Genomic DNA, 19,242 nt, shown 5'->3' with positions numbered 1-19,242 from the left:
CTATTCAGTTTCATTGGGTGATCTTGATTTCTAGTATTATAAGCTGGAGGGAACTGGCAGGATCCTTGCAGTTGCACTGGACTCAGCGTAACAGGGTGTGTGTGTCCTGTCCAACTCCAAGCAGGGAGAAGACTCTGCTGGCTGGACCTGATGGGAACTGTAGTTATAAGATCATAGAATTGTAGAGTTGGAAAGGACACTGAGGGTCACATATTCCAACCCCCTGCATTTCAGGAATCTCAACTAAAGCATCCATGGCAGATGACCATACAACCTCTACTTAAAAACCTCCAAGGAAGAAGAGTCCCCAAGGGAGACCATTCAACTGTTGAACACCTAGTACTGTCAGAACATCTTCCTGATGTTTAGTCAGAATCTCCTTTCTTATAGCTTGAATCCATTGGTTTGAGTCCTACCCTCCAGAGCAGGAGAAATTAAGCTTGTTCCATTTTCCATGTGACAGCCCTTGATATATTTGATGATGGTGATCACATCTCTCAGTCTCCTCTTTTCCAGGCTAAACATACCCAACTTCCTCAACCGTTCCTCATAAAGCTTGGTTTCCAGACCCTTGATAATCTTTGTTGCCCTCCTCTGCACACATTCCAGCTTGTCTATTGTTGTTCATAGAGTTTCCCCAAAGTCCTTTGCCCATCTAGTTATCAGTGTAGTAGGTGGGAGAAAGCACAGGAGGACTGTGAAGGTTATTGCTGGTGAAGAGGGAGCCTCCCTATATGGGAAACTCCTTCCAAAGTTTTCATTGTAAAAGAGGAGTACCTTCCTCCTGAACCCCATCAGACAAGGAAGGTAGACTCATGCCTGGAAACAAAAACAAAAAAGAGGGTACCACGTTATGGAAGGCAAATGCACAAAGTGTCACAGGTGACCAGGCAAGTGGCTAAATGCAAGCCTACTCAAGCTGTGGTAAATAACAGTTTCAAATTGAATCTGTTGCCAGTTAGGAACACAGGGCTTCAGTGGGGCTGACTTGAGCCCCACACCATGAGTGCCCTTGTGCACGTGCCACGCTGTGTTGTGAAGACGTCACAGTGACATGATGTCATAGCCCTATTAGAGGCCTTGCGGCAGAGGTGCAGACCCAGGCTCAGTTGACACTAGAGCGCCTGAGTGCCAGAGGTAAGGCGGTGATGCACTGTGGGGGGCAGTGAAAGCTGGACAGTAGCAGGGGGGACACATACAACAACAAAAAATCCCCAAGGACCCCTGGAGTTGCGCCAGGGCTTATACCACCTTACAATACATCAGACCATAGGTCCATGTACCTCAGAATTGTCAACATTGGCTGGCATCATTTCTCCAGGATTTCGTGTGTGTGGATATGTTTCTTTCTCAGCTCTGCCCGAAGATGCTGGGTGTGGAACTTGGGATCCTGTGTATGCAAAGTATGTCCTGTGCTGCTTGAGCTCTGTCTGCTCTGTAAAATTTGCTAAGAGAGTGGAGGAATTTTCTTGTGTGAATTTTGAACAGTGGAGAAGGAAACTGTTTTGTTTTCGGTTTTGTTTTTTGCCATCTGGAGTGTGTGTGTGTTTCTGAGATATTATTCTTATGCTGGAAACAATATCGGTCGCACTCAAGGGACTTTCGGATGTCTTCTTACCCTGGGAAACCTGTCTAAAACATTTTCCCTTTCAGCTCTCTTCCTTTTCTCCAGTTGTATAGAGGGTGTAACTGTTTCCTCGAAGGGAGCGCTGATGGCAGGAAGCCAGGGTTGCAAGACACACACACACAAACCCGATCTAGGATCTGGATTGTTTTAAGGGAGGAAGGTTTTGACTTCCCCCTTTGCGTTCTAATACATTGATTTATATTTAAGCAAGGAAGTTGCATGTTGATTCTGACCCTTGCCAGAGCAGCTGTTCCTTATGAGTAAGCCACATGAAGCGGGAGGGATGTGTGGAGAAATCTCGGGAAATCCTCAGCATCAATAGGAAGTGGTTACCGCCTTCACTGGCTGGCAGCAAAACACAACAGCTGCATCTCTCTTCTCTCTCTCTCTCTCTCTCTCTCTTTTCAGGATTATAGTGTAGATTAGAGAATAAATGAGGAGAATCTCTTTAGAATAAGCAATGCTAAGTAATCTTGTACCATCACTTTCCTGATCAGTTATCCCTTCTATCTTCTCTGTGTTCTAACAATTTACACCTGATTTTCCTTTTTTTAATTGTAAATGGAATTGGGGGGGGGGCACTCTCCAACTTGGTTTTGGTCTCTTCTGAGCAGCTCCTTAGCCTGACAGACCCAGACGCAGCAGTTTATCACCGATTTTAATAATTTTTTAACTGTTCTAAATAGATGTTTTAGCTGTTCTTTTGTAACTGATGAAGGGTTTGGGTTTTTTTTTTACAGTCAAGTGGTATATAATTTTTGTGAAATAAATAAATTATTAGGTAAGGTGGCTTGCAGCATTAAAAAAAGAATAGCATAATTATTTTGAATAGGTAAAACGTATGACAGATTTTAAATAATCATTTTAGCAAAGGGAGAAAGTATTACTTGCCTGAAGCCACCCATAGCAGCTGTATTGAGATTTGAATTCAAAGCTTTCCAGCTCACACTAGGTGTTGGTGTTTCTGGTGATGGGAAGAACTTCAGCTTTGGAGGAAGAAGGTTCAAGGTTCAGTACCCAACATTTTTGGGTAGGATTAAGACAGACTCTTCTTTGAAACCCTGTAGAGCTGCTGAAAGTCAGTGCAGACAATACTGAACTAGGAGGTCCAATGGTCTCATTCTGTGAATCACCCACTCCATCTAGGGGAAAGGTCTGCAACTTGGTGGTAGATCATTTGTCTTTCATGCAGAACGTCCCAGGTTCAATTCCCAACAATATCTCCAGGTAGGGCTAGGAATGTGCCCTTCCTGAAACCCTGGAGAGCTGGTGCCAGACATTGTAGTAGTAATAATAATAATAATAATAATAATAATAATTATTATTATTATTATTATTATTTATTTATTTATTTATTTATTTATACCCCGCCCTTTCCTGTTCCAGGCTCAGGGCGGCAAACAACAAATTTAAAGCACTTAATTGTAATACAACGTAGAAGCAGCATAAAGTACAGTATAAAAGCATGAATAGCAATAAAATTCAAAGTTCAAAAATCAATTTGGGGAAAATCCATCCAATAAACATTAGATAGTCACCAGGGCTAGCTGGCTGAATTAGTCCTACTTGTGCCAGTGAGGCAGCCAGGGGAGAATTAGCTGTGGGGTCCAAGAGCAGGTTATCTACATAAAAGGGGAAGGGAAGGAAAGAGAAGGGAAATAAAAGATCAGGCTGAATTCAAATTAAAGGCCAGGCCAAATAGCTCTGTCTTACAGGCCTGGCGAAAGGAGGTTAAATCCTAGTCTCATGGGACAGAGCCCTAGTCTCATGGGACAGAGCATTCCACCAAGTCGGAGCCATCACTGAAAAGGCCCTGGCCCTGGTGGAGGATAGTCTGACTTCCTTAGGATCCGGGACCTCTAAACTATGGTTATTCATGGATCTTAAGTTCCTCTGCGGGGGCATACCAGGAGAGGCGGTCCCGTAAAGCCACAATGTGTAGACATTATGGAACTAGATGGACCCAATGGACTGACTTGGTATAAAGCAGCTCCCTGTTATCTTGCTCTGCACCAGTTCCAAGATCAACAGATCCCTTCCTGTTAGGAGATAGACAGACACGCTTGATGGGCTTCCTGTCATTCTCTGCTTTCAAGGCCCATACCAGATAGACAGCATTGCTATTTGGATGGCTACCTAAGCAGAAAATTCCTGCCTTGAATAGAGATGAAGTGCATAATTTTCTTGTAAGTTGACAAATGAATGTTGTGCTGCATAATATTCCACTAATCTTTGCCTGAGAATATATACCTTTCTCTTTGTCTGTCTCTGTCTCTCACTAAAACACTCTGTCGCAGTGGGATGGTTATCTTCTTCTTTGAATGAGCAAGCCCAGCCAGAGAAGATACTAAGATACTGCCTGGAGCTCTAGGTGAATCACAGCTGTAAGAAATGCCTGGACTGCTCTTGCAGTTCTCATTCAGGCTGGTAAATCCTCACCTGCATGGCTGCCTTTAAGTAACAAATCCTCTGCAGTTGACCAGGGAACAGAGTCAGGCGAGTCCAGGCCTGCCTAACTTCAAATCTTAGCACCCAGTCAGCACTCTAGAAAGCTGCCTTATAGCGACTCAGATCCTTGATCCCCACCTAGCTTAGCATTGTCTACACTGAGTGGCAGCAGTACTCCAGGGTTTCAGGCAGGGCACATTCCCATTCCTGCCTGGAGATGCCATTGGGGATTTAACCTGGGACCTTATGCATGCAAAGCAGGTGCTCTTATCACCAAACTATGACCTCCTCCCACATCTCTAGTGTCCCCTAACCTAGTTTTCTCTTAATGTTGTCGGACTGCAACTCCCATCATTCCTTGACCCTCAGCTGTGCTGGCTGGGTCTTAGGGAAGTTGTAGATGAAAACATCTGGAGGCTACCAGGTTGGTCTAGCGGGATCTTATTCTCTGTGCCTATCATTATTCTGTTTCTTGTATGTTGTATGGTAAGACCAGCCTTAATCTTCCCCAACACTTTAGTCACCCTTCAGTAGTTAGCCAGCCACATCTGCTGTCACATCTTCCTCTTGCCTCAAGGCTTCCAGGTTTGGTCATTGGGGTGTATACTGGTTCCATGATTTCAGCCGCCCAGTTTCCTCTTGGGTGTCAACTCCATTGCTGCAGCCAAAACTGTTACATGCATCAGCAGCTCTGCCAATTCATGGTTGGTCCTGCGCATAGCGCATAGCAGGCTTGGCCTCTTGTTGTGCTGAGAGCTTCCAAGCCTCCAGGCTGCAGACTGCTGTTGTCCACTCCCTGTTAATTAGGGAGGCAGAAAGAGAGCTGGCTGGAGTGACAAGGCACCATCTCCCTTAGGCTACACATTTTGATCTGATTTAAAAGGACCTTATCAAAGAGAGATGGGGGAGGAGACCTTTCTCCTTGGCACCGGGTTAGACATTTGCAAACAAAGGGAATGCAGGACTTTTAAACTATGCTTAGATTTTGGACAGATTTCCATAGTTCTGAAGAATGAACCTGATGGGGTCTATCAGTGGCTACTAGCTGCAGTGGCAAATTCTGCCTCTGCAGTCAGAGGCAGTAATGCTTCTAAATACCAGCTGTTGGAATACCAGCAGCCTGGGAGAGGACGCTTGTGCTTGGGTCCTGCTTGTGGGCTTCACATTCAGGCATCTGACTGGCCATTGTGAGAACAGATGGGCAAATTGCCTGATCCAACAGGCTCTTCTCATGTCCTTCTCTAAAGACTGTCAACCCATCCCACTTGCGGTTTCTTGCTTCTAAGACTGAGAACACATCATATATTTGAAGTATGTGACTTCCCCCAAAGGATCCTGGGAACTGTATTTGACCCCTCTTGAGAGCTACTATGCACACCACCCCTTAATAAGTGACAGCTCCTAGGATTATTTAGGGGTAGTCAAGTGCTTTAAATTAGCTTTAAATGTACAGGGGTCTGAATTAGAGCTAACACTGGCTACAAACGAATACAGTGGTACCTTGGGTTACATACACTTCAGGTTACATACACTTCAGGTTACACACTCTGCTTACCTAGAAATAGTGCTTCAGGTTAAGAACTTTGCTTCAGGATAAGAACAGAAATCGGGCTCCGGTGGCAGCAGGAGGCCCCATTAGCTAAAGTGGTGCTTCAGGTTAAGAACAGTTTCAGGTTAAGAACGGACCTCCGGAACGAATTAAGTACTTAACCCGAGTTACCACTGTACCAGCAACAATATACTCTCCCAGATAGAATTCTTCTGTTGGGAGGGTGGGTGCTGGTGGAAGGCATTTAGCAGCAAATAATTTTACAGCTTTCCTCCTTTTCTAGCAATTGCTCAAGTGGTTCCTTCTCTCACCCCACCCCCACCCCTCCATTGGAAGCCTGTGAGCATTGACTACTTTTCCGAAGAGTTATGAGATCAGGGACCTTAAATGTTTTTTATTGCGCCTTGTGGGTAATTGGGTTCCTAATGAAAATTGCTTTCTAGGGGATGGGGTGGGCAGTCCTTGGAAGCCTCTACTCAAGTGCCCTCAGTTTGATGATTTAACACTTGGACAACCTAAGAAGCAGCGATCAGATAATGCAACCAAACAGTTGAGCTCCAGGCTTGGAGGGGAGGCAAGAAAGAACTTTTGGCCTGTGGGTGACACTAAACTCTTCATGGGGATGGGTGCCTGTGTTCTATTTAAGGCAACTGTTGATGATCTGGTTCTGTGGGCAACTGTTGGGTGGGCTCAGTGTCTTTTAAAAAGAAAAAAGGTATTCCAGTATGTAAGCTGGTGAAGCATTTATTTTAAAAAATATGGTTGTTTTAAAAAAACCATTATAACTTTATTGCTGCTGCTTTGGTGATAGATACCTCCTTTTTATTTATTTTTTGCTGGACTTCTTGACGTCCTGTGGTAGGGATGGGGAATCTGTGTTTCTCCAGATGCTGCTGGACTACAACGCCCTTGACCCATCTGGCCGTTGGCCTTGCGGCCTGGCACTGATGACCAGTGCTTTAAAAACAACAACATGTTTAGGAGTTCTATCATTTTCCTACTCATATTGAAATACTGTCCTTCAATAAGGCCGAACATAACCTAAACACAAAATGTTTAGGTTATGCATCTCCCTGCGTCCCCCCAGAAAAAAGGCACTGCCACAGACTATTGGTGGTCCATGTAGCACAGTTTGTGAGGCAGTGGGCTAGAGGTTCTCGGTCCTTTTCCTCTGCTTTTGTAACCAATTGGCTGACTGGCCCCTTCCTCCCACAATATATCTTTGTCCTTCACTCACTAAAGGAAAGCTATTCTGTACAAATGGAACTCCACGTCAGCTAGTTGTGAAGAGTTTTATTTATGTTGGTTACTTGTAAATAAAAACAAAGCCTAGAGCTGTAGGGAATGTCTAGAACAGCATAGAAGGAACATTTTTCTGCACTTGTGTTTCAGACCTTGAACCCTGAACATCACACTTGCTTGAAAACTGTAGAAATAAAGATGTAAACTAGCTGTTTGGGGTTTGTTTGTTGCATTTTTAGTGCTTTTAAAAGGTGAGTTCACTGCATCTAAACTGTGATGGATTGCTAGGCTGAACCTTATGTCAATGAGAACACTCTCTGGATATAAAGGTGTCCAAGCCTGACCTCCCTTGGCCTCTGACATTTCATGTGCTGTGATGCTGGGCTGTGGGGTTATTATTACCACTTCCCAGAAGCCCTGTTGGCTGTCTTTCCCTTCATTTTGGGGCACCATTTCCTTTTTCTGCCTTTAACTAGACAGTTCAGTTCCCAAAGAATGCATCTCTTAGTTTAGCACTAGCTAAAATTAGTTCTGAGCTACTGATTTGATGGTCAGGATCACAGGATTGGGGCCACGATCCAGAGAGAGAGGGAGAATTGGAGCACTGCTTCAATCTTGCATCTTTACAAACAGAAACACAACAACCCCTGACTTCTGCACAAGTCACTAACTGGAAGGAGGTGCATTTGGCACAGTACAGAGTTACATCAGACAGCCTCCTCAAGGCTTAGGTTATTCTACTCTTTCTATGTCAGGAGTGATTAAGTGCTCCAGTCACACTGATACAGAGTAAGGACAGAATTACCCCTGCACCCCACCCCCGCTGCTGAACAGTACATCTTGCAGAAATGCAGCAAGAATACTTTAACGTGAAACTTTGAGATCACAGGATCGTGGCTAGTTATGTATTTGTTTTATTTCACAATATTTGTGTTGTGCTTGATTGTAATAATTGGTTTACTTAACATTCAGCCTTTCCTTTCTTCATTAGAGCTCAGTGTTGGAGCATTGCTTTCATGCAGAAGACCCAAGCCTAGGTTGAATCCCTGTAATTTTCAGGTAGGGCTGGGAAAGTCCCTGCCCCAAACCCTGGAGAGCCACTACCGGTCAGTGTAGACAGTACTGAGTTAGATGAACCTGACCTAGTGAGGTCTGACTCACTATAAGGCAGCTCGCTAGGTGGGGTTGTCAGGGAGTTTTGCCTTCTGAAGGTTTTTCCCAGTGGAGAAATGAGCCTCCAACCTTTCCCTTTACACACTCTCACACACACCACTACCACCCTCTTGCAATAGCCGAACTGCTCAGAACAGCAAAAAAAAAGGAGGGTTGTACATCACCACAGCTTTAGTTCCTCAACTTCTCTTGAGCCTGAGGGTAAAGCTGGTTTGGTTAGTGATAGAAAGAAGGAGGTCCTCTTTCAGGAAAGTCTGTTCTTCTCCCACCCTCTAAAATTTATTTAGGGAGGTGTAGGAAGTTGTGGCCTCTGGCCCAAAAGGCTTTCAGTTGATGCAAGGCCTGTTTTTAGTTCACTTACAAGTGTCTCCCTATTCCTGCTGCCATTATGTGGGCTTTGGCTGGACTCAGTTTGCAGGAATGCTGCACACATGACACACACTAAAGAAACTTCCATATGTTTCTACTGCCAGGCTTCAGAAATGCATCAAATCCTGAGCACTGTTAGGTGCCTGAGTAGCCAGGTGCCTGGGAATTGTCTAACACTGGATCTCCTGGCTGAGTCTGAGTGATTTATGACTGGTTCTGGTGAACCAGTCAGGAAGGATACCAGCAGCCACTCACAGCTGTCTTCAGATTGAGCCAGACCGAGGTCAGAATTTTGTACGATCAGGTCTTCTTCTTATTCTTTGGCTATCACCCGTAGCTGAGTAAGATTGTCTTCCATAAACACGGTTTTAACAATGAACCCATAAGTGACTCTGGAGGCTAATTCTGGATCCACATGTCCTTCCACAGTGGGGACATAGGTTTCTGGGCAGGAGTTGATCACGGTGTGTATTTGCCAAGCGTGCCTTCCTCTTAGCACATTTCTCCCTTGCGTCCTGTTCTCCAATTGGAGCACTCACAGGCAAGTGCTGTTGGCTGCCTTGTGCCCCCGTCTCTGCCAAGCTGCAGTGCCACCTTTGAGTTGGTCATGGTAGCAAAGCACACGCCAAGCCAGGCTACCCCAGTGGTACAGAGAGAGTAAGGTACTTGTGTCAACCTGCCAAAATCTCTTATTTGAGAACCCTGTTTCCCTTCACTTAATTTTGTGTTGCACAGTTGTGTACAAGGACTGTAGTTTGATGGCAGAGCATCAGACTGGCATGCGGAAGGATCTGTGTTTCATCCCTGGCATCTCCAGGTGGGGCTGCAGAAGACCCTGTTCTGCAATGTTGGAGAGCTGCTGCCAGGCAGCATGGACAGTACTGACCTAGGTGGACCAATGGTCTGGTTCATTATAGTGAAGGACTGTAGCTCAGTGAGAGAGCATCTGCTTTGCATGCAGAAGGTCCCAGAGTCAATCCCTGGCATCTCCAGGCAAGGCTGGGAAAGATTCCCTGTCTGAGACCCTGGAGAGCCACGGCCAGTCAGCATAGGTAACACTAAGCTAGATGGACCATTGGTCCGACTCCACTTAAGGCAGCTTCCTACATTCTGTGCACAGCTATCAAATCCAATTATATATGCATTAATGTTGGAAGAGCTTTGCTATGTAACACCTCAAAGGTCCATTCTGCTTTCCTTAGTAGCTAGCCTGGTACCTCCTGGGGAGCCTACAAATAGGGTGCAAAGGCAATAGCCCTTTCTTTCTGCTGCTTGTCCCCAACAGTGGGGACACCAGATTCTATCAATTAAGCTATGTGTTTTGTCAACAAGTCATAGAATCATTGAGCTGGAGAGTGATCCTAGTGCGCCATCTAGGGCAATCTCCTATTTGACGCTGGAAATCCACAGCTAGGACCCCCGCCCAGCAAACAGGCAATTCTCCAGCTTCTGCTGGAGGACCTCCAGCCAGAGGATGCACCCCCACCCATATCTAGCTCCATTATTGAATAGCTGTGACCTTCAGGAAATGCCACGTAATGTTCAACTGAAAATCTCCCCTCCTGAATCTGAAGCTCACTATATCTAGTGTGGGCTCTTCACCACAGCAGACAACACACTTTTGCTGTCTTCTATGTGACAACCTTACAGAGATTTGAATACAATTATCTTGCCTTCCCCACTCAATTCTTTTCTTCCGAGCTAAAGATGTCCAGTCCTATCAACCTTTCCCCTGTTATCTTTGGCCCTACCAAATCTACTGCCAATCAGTTGTTGGATGACCCCCAAATTCTAGTCAATCATTGCACAATTTTATTGTCTGTGGTCATTTGATGGTCCCCTGTCGTCTTTCTGCAATCACTCCTTAACTTTGCCCTATCTTGGAATGCAAGTGTCCCTGAGGCCACTTGACCCATCCTTGCTTCTCTTGCTACACACATTTAAAAAAAAAAATGCTGTGGAAATCCAGTTAACAGCAGCTTTATTTCCCACCTTAAAGAGCAGGCATGGGGCTGTTGGGCTACAGATGTTGTTGGACTACAGTTCCCATCATCCCTCACTATTGGCCATGGTGACTGGGGATGATGGGAGCTGGAGTCCAACAACATCTGGAAAGCTGGAGTTTCCCCCTGTCTTTGACTTGGAGCCCCACTTGGAGCTGGCTTGTTCTGGAAGCTCAACAGGCAAGATGGAGAGATGGGTGATTCTTAGACACCTAGATATGAAAGGGCCTTTGTGGAAAAGCCTATCTCCCTGGCCCTCTCAACACTAGTTTATAACAGTTGCAGTCTGGGAGTGAGGGCTGGGAAGATAAAGGTTTTTGAGAGGCAAGTCTATAGGATTGGATCTGGAAGTTCAGATGGCTCTGGTGTCACCAAAGAGGACCAAACCTGGGTTTTTTGTTTTGTTTTGGGAGTTTCTCAATCTCTGATTGCTTCGGTCTTGTCCCTTGCCCCCTTGGGACATAAGGAGGGGTAATGTACCCACCTTGTGTCCCAAGTATAACTTTAGGTTGCCCAAACCAGCATTTACTTAGCTTTACAGTGAGTCTTGCATTTCACATAGCATTGATGGGTTGGTGTTAGACATTTTGACTAAAAATGGCTGTGTTGTCAATGTTTTCCATGGCAAATATCTAAAGAGGAATGAGGCAAAGTCCTGGAGGAGGAAGAGTCTGTCAGTAGTTCTTAGCTGTGGTGTCTGAATAGAGCCTCCAAGTTAAGAAGCAGTGTACCTTGTATGCCACCTACTGAAGATGCAGGCAGTATTTGGAAGGGGTGGGAGAAAGCTGCTATTTTCAGTCCTTGCTTGTGGGATTCTAGAAAGCATCTGGTCAGTTGCTGTAAAAAAACCAGGATGCTAGACTAGGTAGTCCTTCATCCTGATACAGGGGATTTGTCGGCTGCAAAATGTGTGTTGTATTGGTTTAGAGCTATGATTTAGAGCAGTGGTCCCCAATTAGGTAAGTATTACGGACTCCCTGTTTTTCAAAAGCCAAACCATTGACTCCCTACTTTTGAAAGTGTTGACATCTCTATGGTAGTTTTTGTTATGTGAATGGTGCCACCATAACCTCCAATATGTCCCAGCACAAAACTGGGACACATGTTTTCAGGACCATGCATCCATGTGAGTCACATGACCCATGAAAGAGCACAGCGCTGACAAACATGTGTTTTGGCTCACCACAATCTTGGGTAAGATGTGCATCTGGCTGTGATCTCATGTGGTTTTGGGTGCCATATTCATGTGAGAAGAGCATGGCTCTCAAAAACAGGATGTCCTGGACAGTTGTTGGGTTAGTGCTACGGATCCCCTAGGTGGGTTACACAGACAGCCTGATTGGGAGCCACTGGTTTAGAGCATTAGCCTTCACCAACCTGGTGCACTCCAGATGTTGTTGGACTCGACTCCCATCATCCCAAACAGCATGAGCGATAGTCAGTGATGATGGTTTATCCCTGCCCTGCTTGAGAGTATGAAAACAACTACAGAATGCTTCCTGTTCAAGTCCTGAAGAGATTTTCCAAAACAGGAAATGCAGAGCATTTGGTGACACAGATCAATCCACATGTTTTTAATATGAACTAGAATGTTTACTTCCAGTTCCCGTTTTAGATAAGGAATGGACTAGTAATATCTGCAGCAAAATGTTGCAGTGTCAGCTTCACTTTCTAGCTGGATTGTTCTTGTTCAGGAAGCCAGCTAGCCAATTTCCCATAGTGATTGTGCAGGGGATGAATAAGGACATAAGAGTTGAAAGGGGGGTCAAAAAGGGCCTGGGGTAGTTTCTAAATTGTATTCTATACTGCTTAATGTAACTTATGGATATGTGGAACCCCTTTAAAATATATGCAAACCACTTCCAGTTTCCTGCTGTGGGGAATGGCTGCCTCCCACACGAACAGACCCCAGCCGTGTCAGTAATTCAGGGTTGATATGGGGGTAATTAATCCTGGCAGACTCCCCAGGGTGGGGGAGGACTGTCTCACAGACCCGCAGATCATCCGTGACCTGTCGGCTCACATCAAGATGCAAGTGGCAGGGATGCTGGGTCTAAGAGCACGGCACGGATGGCACTCTCCTTGGCCACTCCTACACGCAGGAGACACCTGTTTTGTAAAATAATGAGATTTGGATAAATAAATAAAAAAACAGGCATGTTCCAGATGGAGGAGGAAAAAACTTGACAAATTATATAGTCGTTGAATGCTGAATTTTGGACTTTAAACAGACTCTCATCTTGAAACGTGGATTAAGGTGAGCAACCACTATCTTTCCGTACTTGCTATATTACATCACGATTTGGCGAAGTTCAGCCAGAAATAATTTAATTACTTAAACGAAATGCAAGAGGCGAAAATTTTAATTGAATGTATAATGCACAGCCTTCAACAGAGAACTCTAATGAGAATTAGAGCTGGCAAAATAAGATCAGATATGGCAGCTCGGACTGAAGATGGAAACAAAATGGCAAGTATTATCGCGCAGTTACAAAAAAGAAAAGAAAAGAGGAATTCTAATGGAAAAGAGCTCCATTGGACTTGGGGTGTACAATCATACCTCGGGTTACAGACACTTCAGGTTGCGTTTTTTCAGGTTATGGACGCGCTGAAACCCAGAAGTACCGGAATGGGTTACTTCTGGGTTTGGCGGTTGCGCATGCGCAGAAAACCAAATTGCAACATGCGCAGACCCATGCGCTTCCCACATGGATCACGTTCGCAACCCGAGCGTCCACTGTACTTTGTTCTAAAATACATCTGCTTGTATAGATTATTTTTATACATTATTGTGGACAGAAATTGTGGACAGAAGGATGGAGAGCGCTGGATCCCTGCCAGCTCTTCTAGGGCCTGGAGGAGCTGTCCTTTTGTTCTTGGAGGAATTTAAATAATTCTCACATAATATACAGCCGGGAAGCATGCCCCACAATACAGCATTATATACAGACATATACGGACACCAGCTCATTAAGAGACATCAGAGAGAACTTGTTGACTTGCCATTTATAAACTCTATTTTTGGAATGAAGCCCGGTGCCTTTAATGAGAACTTAACGAACAAAGGAGAGATAAGAGAACTGAACACCAACATAATTGGACAGAGAATAAGATGGGGGGGGGGAATGCCTCCTGTGGGTTAACAATATAAAAATTTTGCTACAGAAGATGTGAGCCACAGAAACAACGACTGATCAGACTGAGAATAAGGATGGATAATTTGAAAAATATTAGTTTGGAATTTGAAAAGTAGCCAAAAATGCAGAAACATGAATGAGCACGATTATCTCTAGACATCTGGAACATGTGAAGTCCCACCCCCCAATAAGAATTTTATAATTGGAATATATTCCAGGTGGAAAAATTGAAATTAGAGACAGAACTGTTAGAACCTAAGACCAAGGTACTCTCGAGAATGTATAACTTGCTGCTTAAATGGAACACTCAGGATGAGATAGTCAAATCAGCCATGATAAAATGGGCTCAGGATATTGGGTACAACATTATGTTCCAAGACTGGGAAAGGTTATGGACCACTTGAATGAAATTCATGGCATGTAATGCCCTGAAGGAGAATATTATGAAAATGATATACAGGTGGTACATGACCCCAGTCAAACTTGCAAAAATATATCATCGGTCTGATAATAAATGTTGGAAATGTAAGGAGGCTGAAGGGACATTCTTTCACCTTTGGTGGACTTGTCCAAAAGTGAAGGCCTTCTGGGAAATGATCTACAATGAGTTAAAAAAGGTGTTTAGGTACACCTTTCCTAAGAAACCAGAGGCCTTCCTCCTGGGCATTGTGGACCAAAAGGTGTTAAAGAAGGATAGAACACTTTTTATGTATGCAACTACAGCAGCAAGAATACTTATTGCAAAATATTGGAAGATACAAGATCTTCCCACGCTGGAAGAGTGGCAGACGCAGTTGATGGACTATATGGAACTGGCTGAAATGACTGGCAGAATCCGAGATTTGGGAGAAGAGACAATGGAAGAGGACTGGAAGAAATTTAAGGACTATTTACAAAAACATTATAAGTTGTATGAATGCTAAGAATCTGCATGATTTGGAAATTTTAGCTCCTGCAACTAGATTGGGAAAATAGAAAGTTAAGTTATAAGTAAGAAAAAGTTGAAATTTAAAGTTATTTTATGTATTATTTTAAGGTATAAATATTTGACAAAAGGTACTTTAAATTTAGAAGTAAAATATTTTGAAAGATATAAACAAGATACGAAACAAGGTAATAATTTGCTGATATGTTTATTGTAAAGAACGCAGGGTGAGGGAGATGTGGGGAAGTCCAGTTAGTAACGTAAAAATGCATTTTGAAAGTTGGATTATTTTTCTTTTTTCTTTTTTCTGGTTTGTTCTTTTTTCCTTTTCTGTAAATTGAAAATGTAATAAAAATTTTATAAAAAAAAAAAGAATTAAATGGGATTTCCACTCTGGGGAAAAATATATATATATATATAATTGGAATATATAATAGGTGGTATTGTTATTATTGTAATTTGGACTGATTTGATTTAATTTGTCATTAATTGGAAGATTGTTATTGAAACTGAATAAAAAATTTAACAACAACAACAAAAAGATATGCGAACCAGCTGTTGGCACACAAATTCTTCCCAAGGATTGGAATAAAATTTGGGAATTGTGACCCTTAAAATCTGTTTCCAGAATAGCTAGGGGTGAATTCCTTAAAATTACTACACAGATGGTATTGCACTCCTTTGCAAAATGTCAAAAATGTTTTCTACTATATCATTTAATTGTTGGAGGGGTTGCAATAAACTTGGTACATATTATCATTTGTGGTGGGAATATCAGTTGGTGCAAGATTTTTGGAATTTAATTGTGACAGAAATAATAGATATTACTAAATAGACTCCAAATAAAAAGTAAATAAATAAAAAAATCCAAAATTAATGCTACCAGGTTAACATTAATCTTGATCTTATATATGATCTTGTCAGCATGAATAGTAATTGCAACTCAGTGGAAAACAGCCCAAAATCTTACACTGGATACTTGCTACCACTCACTCTGAAATATAGCTATAAATGAAAGAAATAATACATACTTTGAGATTTTGAAAAGGACTAAAACTTCCAGGCAATTTGTATATGATTTGGCATTCCTTTATACAGCGGAACCATCATTTTCAAGACAGGGTTCTGACAAGTTTCAAGACTAGTTGCTTGGCATCCAAACAAGTACTAACTAAAGCAAACTAGTTGCTTGGCATCCATCTTGCTTGGTAGACAATGGAGGAGTACACTTTTGCGGGTGAAGTCATACTATAGGTAGGTCGCAGTGCCTGCTGTGGCTGTAGAGGCCGATATGGGAGAGAAATGTTTCATTACTATGATGATTTTTTGGTGCAGGTGCACCATCCTGTTTCTTCTCTTCCCAGCAGTGGAAAATAAGTTTCTGAGTTATAATGCAGGCAATCTAATTAGATGCGGGAAATTTAATTAGGAACTATGAGGAATCAAGAGCATGAGCATGTACAGAAGGCATCTGCCTTGCCATTACGGAACATCTGTATTTAATCAGATGATTCCACAATATAACAGTATTCTCAGGCCATATTTCTTTCTTCATAGCTCATAGAATCATAGATAATTTGATGCCCCCCTTTTTTGAAGATGGGGGCAACATTTGCCCACCTTCAGTCTGCAGGGACTTCACCTGTTCTCCAAGAATTTTCAAAGATTATAGACAGAGGTTCTAAGATTACATCCGCAGGCTCCTTTAGTACCCTTGCGTGCAGCTCACTAGGCCTGGAGATTTGAATTCATTTAGAGCAACTCAGTGTTCCCATACCACCTCTTTTCCTCTCTTGGGCCGCAGCTCCTGCCTCACATCATTTATTATGTTATCACCAGGTTGGGCATTGTGTTCCTATTGGATGAAGACAAGAGGCAAAGTAGATGTTGAACAGTTCTGCCTTCTCTTTGTCACCCAATAGCATTTCTCCATCTTCACCACTTTCTTGTTCTTCCTCTTACTTCAAATAAGAATTGTAGATAGGTTCAGTTTCACTTTTTAAACAATTTCAAGCCTATAGCCCAGAATTCCCAACTTGCTAGAGGCTAAAGCCCACCCAGGTGCACCCGTCTCATCAGAGAATATTAAAAGTAGGGTATCATTCCCCCCCACTTGTTTTGCTTATTTATTTTCTTCTTACAGATTACAAATCCTAGTACAGTGGTACCTCGGGTTACAGACGCTTCAGGTTACAGATGCTTCAGGTTACAGACTCCGCTAACCCAGAAATAGTACCTTGGGTTAAGAACTTTGCTTCAGGATGAGAACAGAAATTGCGCCGCGGCGGCACGGCAGCAGCGGGAGGCCCCATTAGCTAAAGTGGTACCTCAGGTTAAGAGCAGTTTCAGGTTAAGAATGGACCTCCAGAACGAATTAAGTTCTTAACCCGAGGTACCACTGTAATCGTGGTTGGTAATAAACAAGTGTAGGTGATATATTGATTATTATTTTTTTACTTTATTCAATTTATGCTTCTAATAATTTCAGTTGGGGACAAAAGAAACTTTATCAAGGGATCAGTGAACTCATAATTTTGGCTATTCCAGCCCATTCCCATCCTAATTTTGCATTTCCAGTCCATTCCATTCTGTGGCTACTGAGCCTGCTCAATTCTCATTGGAACCTATGCCCTTTTAAAATGGGGGGGGGGGTTGGGGGGAGTATTGGACTGTTGATTTTATTTTGATTTGTGGTTTGATTTTGTTCTGTGAACCATCCTGAGACCTCTGGGTATAGGGTGGCATATAAATTCAACAAATAATAAATAAAATAAGAATAAGAATAAATAATAAGCCCCCCTTTAGGCATTCATTTATATATGTTCTGTACTGCTTCAAATCTCAACATTTCCCTGAGCATGGCATACCAGCTCTCTTGTTCTCAGTGCTTTTATTCCGACTCCATTTATGTCAGCACTTAGTATTAGAAGGTGCTTTCTTTATTTTATTTTATTTTATGTTATTTTATTTATAAAACTCTCTGTGGAGTGCCTTACATCTGAGCTCTTGAACCCTAGGATAGCTTGTTGTTAGCATTGGTGTCCTCCACAGCCCTTGCCATAATTGTGTGCCTTAATGGTGAGAGACAATGACATCACCCCTGTTGCCTTAGCAATGGGTAAACAGCCCCTGGCAACATGGGGTTCTTTTTAGAAACCTGTATTCCAGCCAGACAAGTCGCATGCCTTGAAATCCAAGCCTAAATTGCGAAGTTCGCTTTCCTTTCCCCCAAGAAGGGGGACGGGACGGGACACTGAACCTTCCCCAAGGGAAGTGACAGGCAGGTCAAACAAGAAAATGGGCACAATATCAATGTTTCACACCCTTTCACTGTTCCTCCAGCTTGAGGCTGGTGCCTTGTGGGGGATGGGAAGGGTCAGAGCCTTTTGTTCTTTTCGGGAGGATGTGGCTTTCCATCCTGGAAATCCAGCCACTGAAGGTGCTTCAGACCTTAAGTGCCTGAGCTATTTGTTATTATAGCCTTTTCACACTAGGATTTTGGTATAATCCAGTAGCAGCCTTGGTGGTCTTTTGCGCCCCTCCTGCAACATCTGCTGGGCTTGCCCGAAAGCAAGAGATGGGTTTCTGCATGCTGGCGGAGGGGGGCCTCCAGGCAAGCCAAAATACTGATTTGTAAATTGAACCTGGACAGACTTAAGTCACATGATCTGTTATAAGGCAGCTTCCTGTGCTCCTTTCTTGCTGGTGCAGCTAGTCTTCTGTCAGCTCTGACTTTTTCTATCAGGAGTTGTAGGGGGGCTATGCAGATTACATTCGCACTTGATACCCTTCTGGTCCTGTGCTCAGGACTGCTGTGCTGTTGGCCTGCCACCAATTAATTCATCCTTTTGAGGAAGTTCCACTGGTAGAGGATTTGTTTTGCATGCCGAAGGTCCCAGGTTTAATCCCTGCCAGCATCCCCAGGTAGGGCTGAGAATTCTCACCACTTGAAAGGCTGGAGAGCTGCTGCCTGCCAGTGTTGATAATTCAGAGCTAGATGGACCATAACAAAGAGATTGATGGATTGAATAAGAGGCGTGCATTTACATATGTTTAAAGAAGTCTAGTGTAAGGCCAAGGATGGTTCACCTGTGGCCATCCTAAGATTGCTGGACTATACCTCCCATCATCCCTGACCATAGGTCAGTAGGTTTTATAAAACTCCAGCATCTCTAGGTAGAGCTGGGAGAGACCCCTGCCTGAAACCCACGAGAGCTGCTGCCAGTCAGTGTTGACAATACGGTGGTAGATGGACCAACCCTTTGAGTGACAGAAGAACTCCCCCTTTGATAGCCCTGCAGCTAGGAACACCTTGACTGCTGTTGCTTAGGGTAGGTGGCTAGGATTCCAAATGAAACTATCCCCCTCCAAAAAAATTATTTCATTTTATTTTGCTTTCTCCACCAGCCCCTTCCAGACATGGAAGGCAATGACATCTGTGAGTCATGGAGCATTCCCCTGGCCAGCAGAGGAAGGAGAGAGGGCCCTCCCTTCTCCAGCCTTCAGATGCTGCTTTGCCCTCCGTTATGAGCTGCCTGGTTCAGCCCAGCCATTGAAATGTCAGTGAAGTCAAAAGTGGCCGCTGGCTGCCTCTGCTTCCTGAGGGCCAAGCTGCTTGGGAGGGTGACCTGCAGATCAGGAACAAGTTTCTCCCATCAATCTGGCTGGACAGTCTGGATTCAGCCCATGCCTGCCCACCACCTCCGCCGCCTTCCACTGAATCCTGGCTGCTTTCCTAATCTGCTCATTCCCTACAGAGTCTTGGGACT

At 43.7% G+C, this 19,242-nt stretch overlaps 1 protein-coding gene and 2 long non-coding RNA genes across 22 annotated transcripts in view; 2 read left to right on the top strand and 1 right to left on the bottom strand.

The window, feature by feature from the left end:
* RAPGEF1 (Rap guanine nucleotide exchange factor 1) overlaps nt 1-19,242 on the top strand; it is a 118,159-nt gene that overhangs the window by 32,615 nt on the left and 66,302 nt on the right. The gene's annotated exons all lie outside the window — the stretch shown is intronic.
* On the bottom strand, nt 7,897-17,915 carry LOC310836359. The gene is made up of 3 exons (XR_014560035.1): nt 17,470-17,915; nt 15,505-15,750; nt 7,897-12,520 (listed from the first exon to the last, which is right to left on the bottom strand). It is a non-coding gene; the product is annotated as an uncharacterized lncRNA (long non-coding RNA).
* LOC310836365 lies at nt 10,820-15,485 on the top strand. The gene is made up of 2 exons (XR_014560041.1): nt 10,820-13,766; nt 14,911-15,485. It is a non-coding gene; the product is annotated as an uncharacterized lncRNA (long non-coding RNA).

Source organism: Podarcis gaigeae, assembly GCF_964106915.1.
Source record: "Podarcis gaigeae genome assembly, chromosome: Z".
Lineage (NCBI taxonomy): Eukaryota > Metazoa > Chordata > Lepidosauria > Squamata > Lacertidae > Podarcis > Podarcis gaigeae.
This window is presented reverse-complemented; position numbering and strand designations above follow the sequence as displayed.